General features: G+C 39.6%; 1 long non-coding RNA gene across 1 annotated transcript in view; it reads left to right on the top strand.

The window, feature by feature from the left end:
• The first annotated feature begins 7856 nt into the window (after nt 1-7856).
• The window catches only part of LOC137452828 (uncharacterized), a 193718-nt gene continuing 183304 nt past the window's right edge, over nt 7857-18270 (top strand). Inside the window, exon 1 of the long non-coding RNA XR_010990172.1 lies at nt 7857-7978. This is a non-coding gene — a long non-coding RNA (uncharacterized lncRNA). The remainder of the gene's footprint in view (nt 7979-18270) is intronic.

Raw genomic sequence — 18270 nt, 5'->3', positions numbered from 1 at the left:
CCTTGATAGCCCTGCAGGCAAGAAAAGGCTTGTGAGTACTCAGGATATGATTTGATGATTAGATCCTTTAGCACTTGTGAAAGGCACTTGTTTACAAATTATTTTGTGTGCTCTGATATAAAACACTTGCTTCTTAAGATTTGATAAGGTGCATAAACCTGCAATGCATTTTAAGCACTACATAAATGCAGAGAGTGGAGCTCTAAGGCCAAATTCATTAGTGGCATTCTATCGAGTTCAGTGGGCTTATCCCACTGATGAATGTTGCATGTATTCTGTAAAATGGGGAAGTATTTGACTAAAATTAGCCAAATCCTCTAGAGCCTAATGGAGCACTTCTGGGCTCTGGCAACTTAACCCAATGTTTAATTTGCACTAATCTAGCCAAGCCTGCAGAAGCATGAAATATACTCTACAGGGAGAGTGTTGCTCTTTGAAGTTGGTGGTTAATTCCCATTGTCTCTGATGGGAGCAGGACTGGGTTTTATGTGGCATTTATTCCTGTTATTGTAGACAGAAATCTTTCTAGATGTGAATTTAGTTGACCTGAATCAACTCACATATAATCCAATCTTTCCCTTTTCAGTAGGATTCTGTATGTACCAACAATTCAAATGGGTTACATGATTCTTTGTGCTCGCCTGCTTCCTTTGGATTCTCACATCTTTGAGATCAGCTCACCCTCTGCTTGGTGATGGTCTCATGTGAGTGTGCAGCATGCCACTCCCAGCTGTGGCTGTCCCAGCTGGGTGAGGGGCTGCAGCCTGCAGCTGGGAAGTGGTGCTGGAGCACTCCGGTGTGTAATTTTTCAGCTGATAAGTGACTGTTTCAGTTTATCCTTTTGATGAGCAGAGGTTTTCTATTTTAGACAGTCACAAAAGGTGAGCATTTAGTGTTTAGGAGGAAGGCAGCTCAAGCAGTGATCTGGGCACAGAGAAATAAGGAAAAGGAAGAAAAAGTGTCTTTGAAATGATCCCACTTAACCGTCAAGTAACTATTACCATGGCACAAGCCCAAATTGATATGCTGTCTCCACAACACTTTGATTCACTCCTGCAGCCAGGTGCAGAGAGTGACTGTAATAATACAGGGTGTTTCAACAGTGAAGCTCATAGGGAAGCAGACAGGCAAGACAGTAGTCAGAAAGCAAGCTGTCTACTGTACAGGAAAGGCAGACACTTCAAAGAGTGAGGAAATCTTTTCAAAGAAGTTATTGTCAGAAGCTACACTAGAGTTCCCAAGGATGTTAATGCCCACTGTAGCTACTCTATCCCACCAAAAAGAACTTTTGTCCTGGTGAGGTGACTTATCCCCATGAGGGAGTGACGAGCGATCCCCGATCCTTTTGTTTTGTGCTAGCTTCCTGCAGATTACCTGCGTTTCAAGCCCATGGTCACTGCTTTTTTTTTGAGCCACTACCCTTATTTTGCAAGTGCAGAGATACATGAAGAGTTTACTTTAGTCCTAGGAGGCACCACAGGTTCCCACACTTTTGATTCTTCCCCTTAATCTTTTGAAAACCTCACACATCCAGCAGGTCTGTATACAAAGAAGAGGGACTGCTGTTCCTATTCTGCATATTAGTTCTGACACTTTCTGCCAGTGGGTGCTGACAGCAGCTTATTACCAAAGGAATCACTGCTGGCTTTAGATGCAATTTCCCAAGCCTGTTACCTCTAGGCTACATTACCACACAGCAGTACAGTCCCTTCCTCCAGCAGTTTCCAGTATTTGCCATAACTACTCTCTTGCCAAATCTGCTTTTCTTATACTCAAGGTGCAGCTTGAGGCAGGTGGAGCAAAATTAAAAGAGAATGCTGAAGCTCCTCTATTCTTTCCTCACTGTCATTGTCAACGTGGCATGAGAAGGGTTGCTGTGGAAATGGAGGAAGCACAATCTTATTCAGGAAAATGCTGGAGCCAGGTGATAGTGGAGAATGCTAATGTATCAGCCCCACTCTCTGACTGGGGCAGCCCTCCTTGCACTGAGAAAATTGGTTTGTATTTGATTCTGCTGATGTAGCTAACCAAAACAGCAAGTCAATTTGTGATAGCAGATGGGAAAAGAGAAGTGAACTGGTTTATTAATCCCAGTAAAGGCAGGACTACATTAACCAAACCTGTAACTTCCAGGAATGAATCAATTTGCTTGTTACACCCTTATCTTGATTTCTTGATTCTCTCTGTCTGGATTTGCACATACTGTAAACTTACATAGTATTTAGATTGCACTTTAGGATTTCCATGTGAAAATGGACAGGATTCCAGCCTGTCCCATTAAATTGCCACAGGTGATCCTTGTTTGAGGCAAAACTTACAGCAGTGCAGCTGACTGATCATTTTGTTATGCTTGTCTATTTTGAGGCAATCATTGTATTGCAAAGCATTTGAAGAGATGGAGTCATTTGTGAGAGCACCTTTGAGGGGATTATAACTACAGGAGAAGGCCTCCAATTGGGAGATTGCGAAAGGTGATACTGTATGCGAAATGCAATGGAACAAAAAGAACAGAAACGAAGGGAATAATCTGTAGAATGAAAACTTTGTGAATGAAAAAGGATCATCACTAGGCTTTAGTTGTAGTTAATCTTAACCTTACCAATGTTTAATCTTTCTATCACATTTTTTATGTGGGATTGGCTTGGGATTTCTCTGACAACTCCTTATGCACATTTTAGTTAGATCCATGTAGAATACTATACAGAATCAGGTCATCTTGGGGTCTCTAATTTCAGCCTCAGAGGACTAGGATTAACCTGGTGGAAGATACTAGCTTTAACCAGTCTTTAACCCTCCTCCTTCTTCCATTCTTACTCAAACAAGCAAATTACTTTTGAAAACTTGAAATAAACATCAGGGGAAGAAATCCCAAGTTGAACCACCTTGAGTCTGGCTGCATCTCAATGAAAGTGTCATGCTACCATGTGCTTCTGTCTGGCAGCAAATTCCTCCTCAGGCAGATCTGGCTCTGCACACATGTGGCCTCCAATCCAAAATGCCCTCCCAAAATAGATTCCAAAGAATGCATTTTAAAAACATTAACCTTTATTCTTTACAAGTAGAATTACCTGAGACCTAGCAAAACCAGCATCTACTGACTGAAGGAAACACCCTGTTGCATTCTGCATCCTAATTAATGCCTATGCAGATACAAAGTGTCACTTTTATCAGTACTGTGATTCCCACTGTGTGACTGGTGCTCACCTGTACACTTATTCTTCTCTAAATGACCAGTGTTGCTGGGAAGTAGGACTAGGATTGTGTTGATATAAAATAACCCTAGTATTTCCTTCATTGTTGTTGTAAAGCAGTGAGTCCTGAAGAGGCTGGCTGTGTTTAGGTGACTGGACATCAGAGGCAAAAGGCTGGGAATATGAGAAAAGCTGAAGAGCTCATAGTAAATACAAATGATAATCTGTGATGATTTTTGCAGTCTGATATTTAATGTGAAAAATCTGGTTCAGCCATGCAGCTTATTTCTAGGGACTTGCAGACTTTCCTCACCTAAAATCATTAAGTGCCTGCAGACAAAATCGACAGTTCTGCAGATTTTGTATTAGGTTAAAAATGTAACACCAGGTAAGTCATTTTTGCTCTCCAGGAGGAAGGAGCTATTATGTCTTACTTTGAGTAGGCAAGAGCATCCACCCGAGGAAAGGCAAAGTGTAGGATCTGACAGCAGCAGGGACCACTCAGACATTGTGAAGAGTACAGGACGTGGTGAGGCTGCAGCCGTGATGCATTTGCCTTGAAGCCACCTTACCTGCCAGGTATAGTGATTAAGTGGTTAGAGCATGAATTACCAGGGAAAATAATTAATCCTCTGATTTTTACTTTTTTTCCCAAAGCATTCCAAACTAAGATGAGACTTATCCTTCCTGTATCTTCGTATTACCCCTAGATACAATACCAATAGAATTCATTGGGTTAGCCTTGGTGACACACTGACTTCCTGGTCACTTTAGAGAGCTGGTTCCTAGTACCATAATGGCAGAGTGAGAGAGTAGAACTTATTGGTGATTGTTTAAAAAAACATTCATGTTGCACTGATGTACAAATGCAGTAATTAAATACAATTATTGCACTGACTGTACCAAGTAGTCTTGCTGCTTTGTTGTTGCTTTCCCTTACAAAACCCACGTGTTCTTTGGATAGTTGTGTACCCTTTGTCCATCACTGAAGAGCAGGGAAGGACTTAAAACTAGTCTTTTACTCTTGCCCAATTTCTGCCCATTCCAGTGGTAAATACCTCACAAGAACTTGTGGACTGGATAGAGCTGCAGATCTTTTGCTGTTAAGTCTGTACTGGTAGCATGACCCCAAGACTTTTCAGAAGTTTTCCTGCAGGTCCATTATTTGCAACTAATAGAAGTCTGAAAATACCTTTTAGCTCTAATTTGCTTTTATTATCATTATCACTCTTGACAGGCACTGTGTGGCACAGCAGAGGGAATGGATTTTCAAATCCTTACGTCGTGTGTCATCTGTGTGGAACAGCTCTAGGTTTCAGTCATACAAATGCCCCTGCAGAGCAGATTTTAAACCAGTGTATGAAAGGTTTTGCTGGTTCTGCATTAAGCCAAAGTTTCAAAATCCTACCATTTGTCTTGCATTATCAGTTCCACCTCAAACACTGTATCAATAGTCGCAGTGAATTGTTCATAACCAATCAAGGAAATTCTATACCAAGCTGTTTCAGTTTGTTGCTTAAATGGGTAAGAGACTTCAAAGTTATGTCACTAATAGTCTAAGCTGTATTGATTAGGAGCCTATTGGAGGGTTTGAACTCAAATACAGCTTTTCTGAAGTTTGCATTGCATTAGTAATTCTCAGTAGGCAGCTATTGGAGCTGGACTGAAAGATAAATTCAGTACTCTTGAAACTGAAGAAATGAGGGAACTGAGTTGGTCAATTTGCAGAACCAAAAGGTAGGAAAGGTGGAGGAGCATGTGACACTTCTTAAATCATTGTATCAAATATATGTTCTGAAAAAATAAGTGCTTCTTTGTTGAGAATACTTAAATGGTGTTATTCATCCCCTTGCCTACCACCTGGCTTTTTAGCTCTCTTTTAAACACCACCACCACAAATCCTTAATAAAACTTTTCCATTATTAACTATAGTCATAACTCTGCAAACCAAAATGTTCTGATTAGTGAACTTTTCCACAAAACTTTGGGGAAATCTCAATGTCCTCCACCAGATATAATTCCTAATGCCCAGTTCTTTGCAGATTTAGTATTAAGTGATCAAATTGCAGCCCAGAGCCATTCAAGGTAATTGAATCCCATGATTTGGGACCAGGTGTACAAAGATGTTCAAACTAATTATTTAATAATTGAAAACAATAACCAGTGTAGTTAAATCTCTTGCTGATTTCCTAATGTTTATTAATTTAGGCACCTGTCTCCTGCACTACTTTCTTTCAAAATGCTTATAAGGATATGCAGAGCATATAAATTTAGAATGGATGTGATTACCTCCATGTACACTCTAGGTGCTTAAGTGATTAGAAGAGCATTATTATTTTAATTGTTATATAGATTTCATTCTTATGAGTCTGCTTATTAAATAGTTGTTTAAATTCTTAGCTAGACATCAAGGTGCAGAATTGTCATTAAACGCTCGTTCTACCCCTTTTCCACTAGCTCTTTAAATAGCCTGATTTAGGATGAACCACAGAAAGTGTTTCCATTAAAAATTAGGCTAATACAACACTCATAAATACTTAAATAAATGGAAACTAACATCAACACCAGCATCCTTATCAGCAGGAAAATCATTTGAGTGTAATTTTACTTTGTTCTATTGTTTATGCACGTTGCACTAAAGAACTAGAAGAAAGGAGCTTTATAATTATTATGAAAATTCAGCACCACAGTCCTTTCTAAATCAGTTTCTTCTTTCCAAGTGCTCTGTGTGGTAGGGCAGATGTTCAACCTTGCACATTGCCTTCACCTCCCCTTGCTTTACTTAACTGTGCATATTATTTTAATTACCTTCTCTACCTTCAAGGCGTTTTCCCATTATTTTATTTTGCTAATGCACCTGCTTAAAGAAAGCAAGCGGTAAGTGAGAAGGGTAAAATGGCAGTAAGGTTAGACTTCTTGGTGTCTTTCCCATTTCCTTTTTGCCACTCCCTTCACTGTGACTAAATAATAACTATTGGAATGGATAATTTTACAAGAGGGAGTCATCTGTTATTTTTATTTGGTCCCAATACTGCTAATTAGCAGCAGGTCTGAAAGGTCCTGTAAAGGTTTCTAAAATCTGTTTTTACATTCCATTCTTACTCTACAAACAGAATTCTTCTGCTACTGTGAAATGAGCCTCTTTAGTCTTGAAGTCATAGAAAAGAAGTATGAATAGAGCAGAACAACAACACAATTTATCAGCATGAACAAAATAAATGGACAGTATTAACTGTATCATTCCAGCAGTCTACACAGCAGTCCTAATGCCTTAACTGAACGCGTGAACGTAAAATGAAATGGCAGCATGATTGCCCTGATTACAGTGGTTGCAAATATGTTAGGCTACATTCATGCTTCAGTGGGGCTGTAATTATACTTCCAAGAAATGCTATGCACAGACTGCTTCATTCTTATAGCATCCCTGCTGTTTGTTTCCTCTTATTTTGTTCTTAGCATCCTAGGTCCCAGTCCTGCAGACAGTTAGTCATTGGTGTAATTCTTTGTTTCAGCAGTGGGCAAAAATCACCTTTTGTGCATATCAGTAATATTGGTTATAAACTCTTCCAACTCTGGTGCAGAAATGCCATCAAATAATGGTGTGATTTAATACCATTCCTAAATTCTTATAGAATAAACCTTCTGAGCTTTCATTAAACTGGTGGGTAAAGAGTGTAGGGACTATGGCTGTTCAATATCAAATAGTTCTCTACCTTGCCCCTAGGTATTAGTACTGAACAGAAGAAATACAAACCTTTGTGGTTTGTCTTTGATTAGTGCTGCCTCCTGCTGCAAGCAGTACTTCAGGAAGAAAGATGGATTTGTTGCTGTTGTTTCTCACTTCCCAATGGCAATGCATGGCAGCACGTAGCCTAAAGCTGACTATTATATTTCATTTAAGAAAAGGTATAGAAAAGGAAAATGCATTTTGATGTGTCTGCATTTTGTCTATACTTCAAAGGCACTGACATTTCACAGCAGTTTTAAAATCCACCCCCCCTCCCTGATAACAATGTGACACCATGAAGGAAGAATACAGAAGCAGAATGTGGTAGTGTCTGGGGGTGACTGCCAAGTCCTCTAATTGCACCTCAGTGCCCCTTGCTTTCCTTCAGGTGCCTACTGGCAATGGTAAGGTAGTGTTCCTCTCACTGTCTAGACTTCCTTTTGTGTGGTTTCTTACTGTGCTAAGCTATTTGCAGAACTTTCTCTAGACTCTAGATTCCACAGCTGAGCACAGGTCTGAATGCTCCAAGTGTGGACCTTAAGTCTAGTTCAGCCATTGACTCCAAATGTACTGTAGAGAAAAAAACCAAAACACAGTCTGAATCAAAAACTAAAGGACCCACACTTCAAAAAAAATAAAGAAATGCTTCTTGCTAAGTAAAATCAAGTCTTCAACTCTGCTCTCCTTGGGGGCTGAAGTACTGCTTGCAAAACCCCTAAGCACTATTGCTGTCCTAGAGAAAAAGAGGTTGGGAACACTGGAACTGCAACAGGATTGGGGAATCAGATCAAGGAAGACCAAACATTGCTGTGACTTTGTATCTTTGCAGAGACTCAGGAACCAGAAACAGCAGTTAAACAAGCAACCTGTTTCAAGGGGAGCTGCTACACTGGAGACTTTTTGGCTGCTGTGATCTGTGTAAGTTCCAGTAACTTCACTGGGGTTTTACCAGCTACTCTTAGACTCTGGCCTATCTGTGTGCATGGATGAGTGTTCACGCTTTTCACAGAACTGCAGCTTGGACAGCAATAAGGATTTTCAGGCAGTGGAGTCAAACCAGGTGAGCCAAACCTACATCTCTACCTTCCTGAGAATGGAGCTAGGCATGTCTAAACTGAAAGTTGTTCTCTGCCTGTCAGGCACTCTGATGTATGAAGGTAATTGCTCCTGTGTGCATTTAATTACAGTATTGTAATTAGCAGGTTGCAGGAGCAGATGCAGAGGATCTTTTCATAGAGCAGACTCTGATAGGCCATGAAAATATCTCAAAAGGAAAAGGGCAGTGCAATGTCACATTGTAATGCAGCAATTTGTGCTTGGAAAAGAGGGTTAATTAGCTGATTGCTCCACTTTTCATCTTCATTTCTTAAGGTGGAGGGAACATGGTAAGAAAGAGACTAATTTATCTTCATGAATTTTTAGAATTAGCAAATAGGTCCAAATCTTTGTTCAGCCCAGCGCATTGCAGCTTGGGCTTGATGCTGGGGCAAGGCCCAATGAAAAAGGGAACAAAAACTCCACAAGAATCTGCATTCTCCCTGGGGAAAAGGAGAGCAAGAGATGCAATCTTTGAGTAGAGTTCACCATGGCAACTAGAGCAGTCCCTATCATTTCTTGTCATGAGAGCGCAGTGATGATTCTGGGTTAATGCTGCATGTGGGGACTTGTAACTCACCTGTAGTTCCTGAGCACCTATTAACCAAGTTCATTTTTCAAAGTATCCCTTAGAGCCTTGTGGTGGCAAATGGCAGCAAGGTTATCCTGAGCAGCTCTGTTTCAGCTGTGGGTAACTCTTTGAAGGGTCTGAGGGTCAGTCAAGTTCAGAGCTGTTTGACAGGGAAATTGTGTCACTGCCTAATGACAGGCAAGGGGAGAATTTTACACTAGATGAGATGTGGTTTCAAGGCCTTTAAGAAAGCTGTGGTCTTGGTAGCTGCACAAAAGAGAGTACAGTAGTGCTTGTGTTGCAAAGCAGATCCAGCATCAATAGTTGCAGAATTCTTACTTTTGCTTTAAATTAACACAGAGATTTAAGCTAACTTTTTTTGTTTCCCTGTTAGGAAATTTCATATCTTCTTGTGTTCTTGAACTTATATTGTTATCAAAATTAAGTATTAGGTGCTGCTATTCATATTTATTTACTAAGGGGATTAAAGAACATAACTGTGCTGTGTGGACATCAGTCCAAGATAGCACTGCCTCAGCTCACAGCCTCTGCACAGTGCAATCTTGGCTGTGTGAAAGGATTTCTTGTAAAACAAATTCACTGCACTGAACAGGCAGCTCTAGGATGACCAAATCCTTTTAAGGTAAGTGTTCCTAAAGTTGCAAGTGCAGCTTCAAACTGCAACTGCATTTCTGCTGTCCACTGCTGATACATGTAAGGAGAGTGAAAAGTATTCCATCTACATGAAACTTCAACTTAATCTTTTAATTTAACTTTCCAAATTGTGTTGTGGAAGTGCTGTGCTGCAGTAAGGCTCCTTGAAGCTGTGGAGTGCATTAAAGTTTTGGCACTGAACCCACTTTGGCTAGTTACAGCGCAGTGAGCTGCTCGGTACAATTCCTAACTCTCAACAGTATTGCTTCCTTTAAATTACATTTTAATTGTTTTACTTCAGGGTTTTTTCTTCTGCCTTAATAATAATGTGTAATATTTTTGACTAAAAGGAGAAAATAGAGCCAAGTAGCTCTCTGCTTTAACATCATCTTCACTGTCTGTAATTATCTGGTATTATTCCAATGAGAAAATTAGAAAGATGAGAAAATTCTTTGGGGGTTAGGTTGGATTTTTTTTCTTGGGTTTTTGTTGTTTTAGTTTGGTTTTTTAAAAAATCAGGTATGAAAATGAGTGAATTCTCATTATAAGGCATCACCTGTAGTGAAACAAAGATGGCCTTTTAAGAAGGGCAATGGCAGGCGGAGGTCCCAAGCCTCAGCTAGGAGATTACTTTCAAGAGCAACTGAAAGGGAAAAGCCAAGTCACAACATAATGATACATATGAGGGCATTTTAGGTAGAATTGATAGCAGTTATTAAAAAAAGTAGATGGCTCAGCCCACGGCTAAATTGAACATGCTAGCTGTGAATGAAGCCTTAGACTCAGGAGACAAATTAAGGTATGATGAAAAGGTCTGTGCCATCAGATAAGAAAACACTCTTCACTTCTAGTCTTAATCGTGAAGAGCCACCAAAGGTCTAAACAAAAGATACAACTCTCCCCCAAACATACTCCAACACTCAAGTCACATGGGTTGGCTTACAGTTTGTATCCTGACCAATAAGCTCAGCTGACCATATCCATCACACAAAAAGGCCCAAGCGATCTGCCAAATTTTCTTTATAAAATATCAATGTTTGAGTGGCTAAGAAGGCTTCTGAGGCTTTAGGAGGGTTTTTTAATTTGTTTTGGGGTTGGGTTGGTTTTTTTTACACTTAACCTAGTCCTACATTATTAAACTCTCTACATATCAATGTAATGCTGCTGTAAGACACTGGTGAAATTGTACCCAAACCGCAAAATAGCTTATCGTGTCATGTACTGATAGTGGAACAGAAATAGTGTGATGGGGCATGTGTAACAGCGTGCACAGTGTCACAGACGGCAGAGGCTATTTCATAGAGAGCTTCTGTGGGAAGCTGCGTTGTGGAAATAAATTTTGAAGACAATTATTCAGAGATTACAAAGTCAAACCAGGAATCTTGAACTAGAACAGAAAAACCTAGTTAGCATGGATTTCCTTTCAATGTGCAATTCCACAGCAATTAAAGCAAATACAACTAATCCATATCTGACAGTTCCTGTTCCACACACAAAACAGCAGAGACAGGCACTTGGCTATTCAGGAGCAAAATCCAAGTACTGCTTAGAACTGCTTCAGCCCTCATCTGGTGTCCCCTAAATAAACTGTGCAATGGAGTTCCTCCTGATTCATGCAGCCTTCTGGAGGCTGCCTGGTTGTGACTTCCTTCTGATTCTAAGCTTGACACAGCAATGATGTGACTCCACCTGGCCAAAAGATTAGGAAATCTCTCTCTTTAAATCATACTGTTTGCATTGACTCCTCTCCAACAGGAGAGACTTTTGGTGTTATTGCCCTTTGTTTTTGTTTTAAGGTTGTGAGGTACCATGTACTTTAACAGGAATTTGGGAAAGGAGAGACTGCAGTAAGAATAAGATTCCAGTTGTTTGTTTTTTTTTTTCAAAGTAAACATCAGTGAAACCCAAATAATAATTTCTTTAAAAAAGAAAACCAACAACAATGTAAAGAAAAACCCTTCTGCAATAAAGAGAGGGAACATGTTGATGTATTTTAGAGCCCTGTGAGCTTTCCCTGATGCTAAAGACAATTATAATCTATTTCAATTAATAGCATTTAAAGATTCAGTTCAGTTGATTTCAGGAGAATGGGTTGACTTGCTGTAAGTGACTAAATGAGTTGGCATTTGTAAACCATTATGGACCCCAAATTCTAATCACTGTTTCTTCCACACAAAGATTTTTCATCCAGCTAAACTAGGCTGACTCCAAAAGTGCATTTTAGAATGATAATTAATTCAATGCCAAATGTGCCTGCAGTAAAAATACCTTCAGGGAATGAACACATAGTAGTGTGTGTAGCTTTTAAATAAGCTGTCCACAGGGCTATGCCAATTTAAACAAATTAAAATAATTGTCAGTGTGCTAGGTATGGAAATATCCTTTTTGTACAATGGCTGTGAAATGCCCTGGAGGCTTGGGTGGCATAGCAAGACTGCCCGACAGATCCAGGCACTTACGTTGTCTCAGTCCAACTTGATAGAAATGTCCTCAGGTGCTGTGGTGCGCTCAGTAGTGTTGATAGAATGCCATAATCTTTTCTTTTTAAGGCAGATGTATGCTGATTCAAGCAAAGCCCTTGAAAGGGGTGGAGTCCACACTAAAGTAGTCAAATACAGAAGATTCCTTCAACTGCTGTGCTTGGTAATCTGGACCATATGTTTATGGTCAATTTTTCCCCCCAGAAAAGCAGACTCAAAAAGGAAGAGGGCAAAAATAACCCTTCAAATATTTGTAACTGACAGCATACAGAACCTCTACTGCATCTGAAGGCCACTTGCTTTTGTGTAATTGGGTCAATGTGTCTGAGGTGGCACCAACATACTTCATTCACTTGCTGTTGCTGTCAGGGCCATCGAGGACAGTACCAATTTTAGCAGTCTCCCAGAGCCTTGGTGCTTTTGGATCCTCTAAGTTGTTCTAATAAGGAGCAAGTTTTAGGCCACTGAAACACTGTGCTCTTACACTGCTCTGTGAGCACCAGTGTTGGCACTGTCTTCATGACTTTAGATTAACAGCACCCACCTATTGTTGTGAGGGGCAAACTGATTTTGAAGCCTTTTGTACAGCAGACAAGCAATCAAGGTCTGGCCCTGTCTGTACTGGATCAGTTTTTCAAATTCTGAAACACCACATAGAAGAAGATTGCCCTCCCACAAACACTGTTAGAGTCCTAAACATATTTTAGCTAACATGTGATTTTGTTCAGAGCTTACACAGATTCATGTAAAGCAGACGCCTATAGGCTTTTACCACTCCAACAGCATGAAAAGAGAGGGGGGTTATGATATTATAACATTAAGACTATATATATAATAGCTTATAGAATACATAGTAGCTTGTGAGAAAAAAGTTTGTTGTTAGTAGTCTGCATCTCTATCACACAGGGGCCTTGAATATCCAGAGCTAAGAAAAACAAAGGAAAAAAGTCTCTTAAATCTCATTGAGAAAGTATCTACAAAGTTAGTATTTTTTTTTCTTAGACATATTAAAAAAATTACTGTATTTAGCAGGTCAAGGTGTCCTGAAGGGAGTAAAGTGATAATCTAAAAAGGCAGGAAAAGATCTGGCCATTAGCTCCCAAGCTTTCTAGCATTTGTGTTAAATCATTTACCCTGGCTCCTATTTCTAGATATAAACCCAGCTGTCACTGCACTGATCCAAATGCTAACCTTTGGTACTTCAGAATGTTCCTAGTAACATATTCCAGCTCAGGTTCATTTCTGTATCTATTAGAATACTTCTAAACATTACCTTTGACTGGGTGCTGCATTAATACTAAGCATTACATAAAGGGCAGTGTTCACAATGCATTACACATCCATGATTCTTTCCTTTCTGCTCCAGCAGATCTGCTGCCTGCTTCTGGATAGGTATTTCCATGCCATATCAGACACACTTTTCTTTCAGTGCCCCAGTGTTTTAAACCCATGACAAACACTTGCTTAACATTTGTTTACTGAAAAAAATGAAGTACAATCTAAATGTATTTATGCATACTAGGCTCAGAACATGAAAAACCCCTTGATCTGGATACATGTAGCCCATCAGATAGATTTTTGCAGAGCTCCTAACAAAAATCTATTGGAGATGTGATTATTTTTTTTCTGGCTAAAAGAAACCGAAATCTACATATTAGAATCCATCCTTACAGAAAGATGATGTAGGGAAACATTCCATTTAAAAAAAAAAATCTACAATCTTTCCTCTTCCCTCCCCCAAAAGACTTTCCTCCATCCTCTCATGATAGATTTCCCATGGTGAGACCATCTCCACCATAAGTTATGATGAAAAAAGTTGAGCCTGACCACAATGTTTCAGCAGCCGTTGCGTTTATCCAACCTAAGCCAGAGACTACAAGCATCTTTTCCTAAAGAAACAAAGCTAAAGGTTGAAATGTTTTTCCTGTGGTTATTCCTCATACTCTTAGGCAGAGGGGTGTGTCATCTGGGGTTATTTTGTTAATTATTCCTGCCAGTATTGCTTTGATCCTAGAAGCACCGAGAGCTTATGAAACAGGAGCTCAGCAGAAGGAGTTTTCTATTCTTTTTTCCCCTAATATTAGAACCACTACTTTTGGAGGGCATGGGCAATTAGACATTTATCACTTCCTCTGCAGCAAAACCTTTGAGAAAGGTACTCTGTACGAGTTTTTGGCAAAAAGACTAGAGAGCAAATAAAGCAAAGGGGAATTATTTCCTAAGATAACATGAAAATTCACCATGTGATATCTTTCTGTTTTTATAAGCGCCTGCTTAAATGCAGAAGTGGAAAGATTGGAAGAGATAAAGCAAATAGCTTTAATTCAAAATGCTTTTCCTTGAAAACTAGCAGGCAAATTGACTTCTGTGACAAAGTGCTCTGCAGGTGTTTTGCATCAGGCTTCACAGAGTGACACCCTGTCCTTCCCACTTACAATCAAACTGGCCTGACAGAATGTCCTTCACAAAATACCTCTCTTGTCCTTCCATCCCACCTCCCCACACCACCCCAGGCAAGTGCACCATCTATGCATCTACCAACTTAGTGTCCTTTCAGGGAGTGCATGAATTTCACTAGGCAAGAACCCAGTCTTTCACCCGCTGATAAATAGTTCCTCATAAAGGAAGAGAGAGTCATTTCTCCTCTTCCATCACATCGGAACATTTAGTGAGAAAGCCCCTTTGAAGGAAATGCTGAAATCCCTGGTTTGAATGGGGCAGAACCATCCATGGAAATTTTGCTTTTTCACTTCAGTAGCTTGAGGATTCCACAGAGCACATTTCTTTAGAACATATTCTAACACTTCTATGGAAAAAAAAACATTAAAATCATATTGCATTCATTTTGTTCCACTAAATTTTGTGACCTCAGAGAATGTACAGAGCAGTATACAGACGGAAGGCTTTAGTTTGGAGCAAGCAAGCCTCTACATTGTATGCAGATGGTTAATGTCTGTCACTTTCAAAATTGTTAGTAAATTCAACTAGAAAAGCCCAAACCCCAACCCCTAACTTAAAAATAAATGCTAGGGTCAATAAATATTCTTTGATTTCCAGGAAGGTGTGTGACTTTCCATGGAAGAGAAAACCTTTTCTGCTTTATTTCCTTCATTAATAGTATATTGAAAAAAAACCCAGGCAAATGTTCAGACTGTTTGGTACTGTGGAAATATCCTTTCTAGTGTTCTCCAAGCACTACCCTTCATCTGAGAAAGGTCAAAGCTAATCCTCTCCCATGGATTGTTCTCTTTACTATGGAGGTGGCCATCTGTGCAAAAAGCTCTGACTTCTCCTCTAGCTACGCTTTTTCCTAGACTTCTTCCTCAAGAGCTATTCTGCCTAGCCCATCTGCAACTGTGAAGGAAGCCACAGTGCCTGCAGGTTCAAAGGAGACTTCTGCAAGGCTTTTACCTTAAAGTTGTCATGAAGGGGTAGTGTTTCTTGGTCCTAGAACTGTGCCACATTAGAATAGTTTCAAGCACCTTTGCCCTCTAACCAACCTTCAGAATCAGGCAAGATGATCTGCAGAATTAGCCTAATAGAGTTTAGCGTACTGATTTTGAGACTGTTGTAGAAGGATGATAGGATCTTTCTTTGTCGACTATGGTAAGCAGATGTGATTTCCTCTGCCTGATTGATGGGATGTATTTTTTTTTTTCTCAATATCATGCCATTTTAATGATGTACTAAAAATAAGAGTTTTCTTCATATATATATATGCTGCTACATTTGTCACCTCTGGTGATCCTCAACATGCATTAAAAATGGCTTAGAAAACTGGGTTTTTCTAGAGAATACACAAGTCTGAGTAAATGTCTGTGTATACAAAGTATTTCTGGAAATGAAAGTGGATGAATAAAATACACTATAAAGAAAGAGAAATAGAAAGAGGATTAGCAGCAACCTTTTAGCTGTGAAGCTTTGGGATGCAGGAAAATTAAGGTTAGAGCAAAAATCCTGCTGAGTTAATATGTATGGAAAGATGAAAGAGAGAGGAGAAAGGGAGTGTGGCAAATGGGAGGGGGGAGAAGAGCTGCAAAAGGTCAAGTTGCATGGAGAAGAGGTGAGCACAGAATCAAAGGGTAGGAACCATATGAGTCGAATCAAAGCAGAAAGGAACCAAGGCTTGAAATAAGAACACTGATCATTTTGGAGATAGGTTATTGGATTAAACTGGAACACTGTTATCACCTTGTCCAAGGAACAAGAAATGAATTTAAAACATATCATCCAGGAGTCTGTTGAGCTGTATATTTCTTTTTATGTTTTTTCATTAGTGAGGTGCCTGCTTCTTTTGACTCTAATTTCTTTAGCTTTATTTGATAGAACAATGGGGCTTTTCTTTTCCATTTACGTTGATTTCTAGAACTCTTCAATTTATTCAGTGAATCATCATCTATTCATCAGAAAAGAAAGTCCCATAACTCTGACTATCTAAATCCAACTAATATTGTTACTAAATTTTTCAGAGAGACATGTGTGCTGAAGGAAGAAATTGATTAGTGCGTGAACTAGCTCTCCAATGAGAATTAGTGGCAGATGTCCTATTTTGTGTCTCCTCAGCATAGAGGGAGCGATGCTAAATTGACATGGGAATGATTAAAGATTAACTAATCTCAGGTTTTTTTTGCAGTGTGGCCACACTTGAGAATTAAATTGCTTATTCCTTCAAATTACTTAGTATGCTTTGAAAACCCTTCTGTATGCCACACAAACCATTCCCATTTGCTTCCTTTTAAAGCCTGCTTCCTCATCCCCATTTTCATTCAACATGCACCTTGGTGGCAGAGAAGAAAAAGTTAAGAGTCCTCAGATACTCAAAAAAAATTTAAACAATAATTGGTCTTTGGGAAAAAAATGCTCCTAAGAGGACTTATCTAGGTTGTAAGTAATTCTGAAGTCTTACCACCGCTTGCAGTCATTGAACCTCACAAGGAATTGGATCAGTCTGTAGACACCCCATCTCCATTTTGTGTCAGTTATAACAGCCGTATTTGTAAGGAGAACAGAAAGATAGGACAGGACTATAATACCTAGCCTTTATTACTGGAAAAACAGTAACCATTGAGACTTTTCATCTCTGTAGATTTATATTCAGCAACACCTTTAAGTTATGCAAAAAAGCAAATGCATTATTAAATATTCCATTCTGACATTAGCTTCACTGAAAGGGCCTAATATATTATGTACTGTAACAGTTAACAACTGCTCATTAAGGCTTCAGAAATGAGAGCAGATCTGCTCTTGACTATACTTTAGAAATTTTGATCAGTGTCTGCCCTGTTATGCAACTATGGATATTAGCTCTGAATGTGCTCCTCTGGTCACAGTTCAGGCATACTGGCCTGCCTGAAAAAAGCATGGTGGCAGAGCCTTTAGAAACACTGAGCTTTAATCACCACTGGCAGTCTCGCTGATTGGAACAATATATATAGAGCCTGTTAGTCAGCAGTCCTTCAAGTAATTGCTTTTGATTACAGACCTACAAAACTGTGTAAAATCTCCTTTTAAAAAGAGGCCTATCTGAATCAGAAGACTCTCTTCACAATTCCACTAGTTGCTTCCTTCTCCATAACTTTTGTGAGCCTTAAAGTCAGAGGAAAATTTAAAGAATACATAAAAATAAAGGTGTACATGCAGTTTTTAGTGCTTGCCAACAATGCATACTAAATCAGATTTTTATCTTTACTCCAGGTGAATATATAGTAATTGGAACAAAACAAGGGAAAAAGAAGTCTTTAATAGGTTGTCACATTAACAGGATTTATAAAGCAGACCTAAGCCTTCAGGAATTGTGGCCATCTATAAGGCCACAAACATTTCCATCTTGGAATGGCTTAAATCTCCTGCCTTACTGTCAGTTCACCCCAGTAAACAGCTAGGGTTTGGGTTTACACTTCCCATGATGCCAGTTCAAGATGAAGACTGCTAACTTCTTGTAGCACTCCATCCAACTGGGCTAGAAAACCAGGCCCTCTTTCCCTAAGCGGCAGCCATCACCTCAGTGGAACAACACTGTTGAAAGCAGGAAAGGCAAGGCCAAGTCTTCTGGGAATGGCTTTGGTGCTGACATGACACATCACAGTGATAGGACTTTTGCCAGCAGGCTGGGTATGGTGCAAGACACACAACCACCTTTTCACACCAGTGCCTGTAACAGAATCGCAGAGTTGCAGAATATTAGGTGTTGGAATGGACCTTGAAAGATCATCCACCCCAACTCTCCTTCCAGAGCAGAATCACACAGAATAGGAACACAGGAACACATCCAGGCAGGTTTTGAAAGTGTCCAGAGGAGGAGGCTCCACAGCTTCTCTGGGCAGCCTGTTCCAGTCTTCTGTCACCCTCACAATGAATTTATGTTTTGTTTTGTTTTTCTAGTGATCATCTTGAGTTATATTTTCTGTTTAATAAGAAACTTCAGAATTACAAAGCCTGTCAAAACTTGGCATGGTTTTGACCTCATGTGACAAACACAAATTTGAGTATATTTTCCATGTTTTTGTGCCTTGTATTGCAAGAGAAAATTATAACCTTCAGTACGAAGGTTGT

Source organism: Melanerpes formicivorus, unplaced genomic scaffold (genome assembly GCF_026170545.1).
Source record: "Melanerpes formicivorus ecotype bairdi unplaced genomic scaffold, bMelFor1.0.p_v2 SCAF_59, whole genome shotgun sequence".
Lineage (NCBI taxonomy): Eukaryota > Metazoa > Chordata > Aves > Piciformes > Picidae > Melanerpes > Melanerpes formicivorus.
The sequence above is the reverse complement of the archived record's forward strand: the minus strand, read 5'-3'. Positions and strand labels throughout refer to the sequence as shown.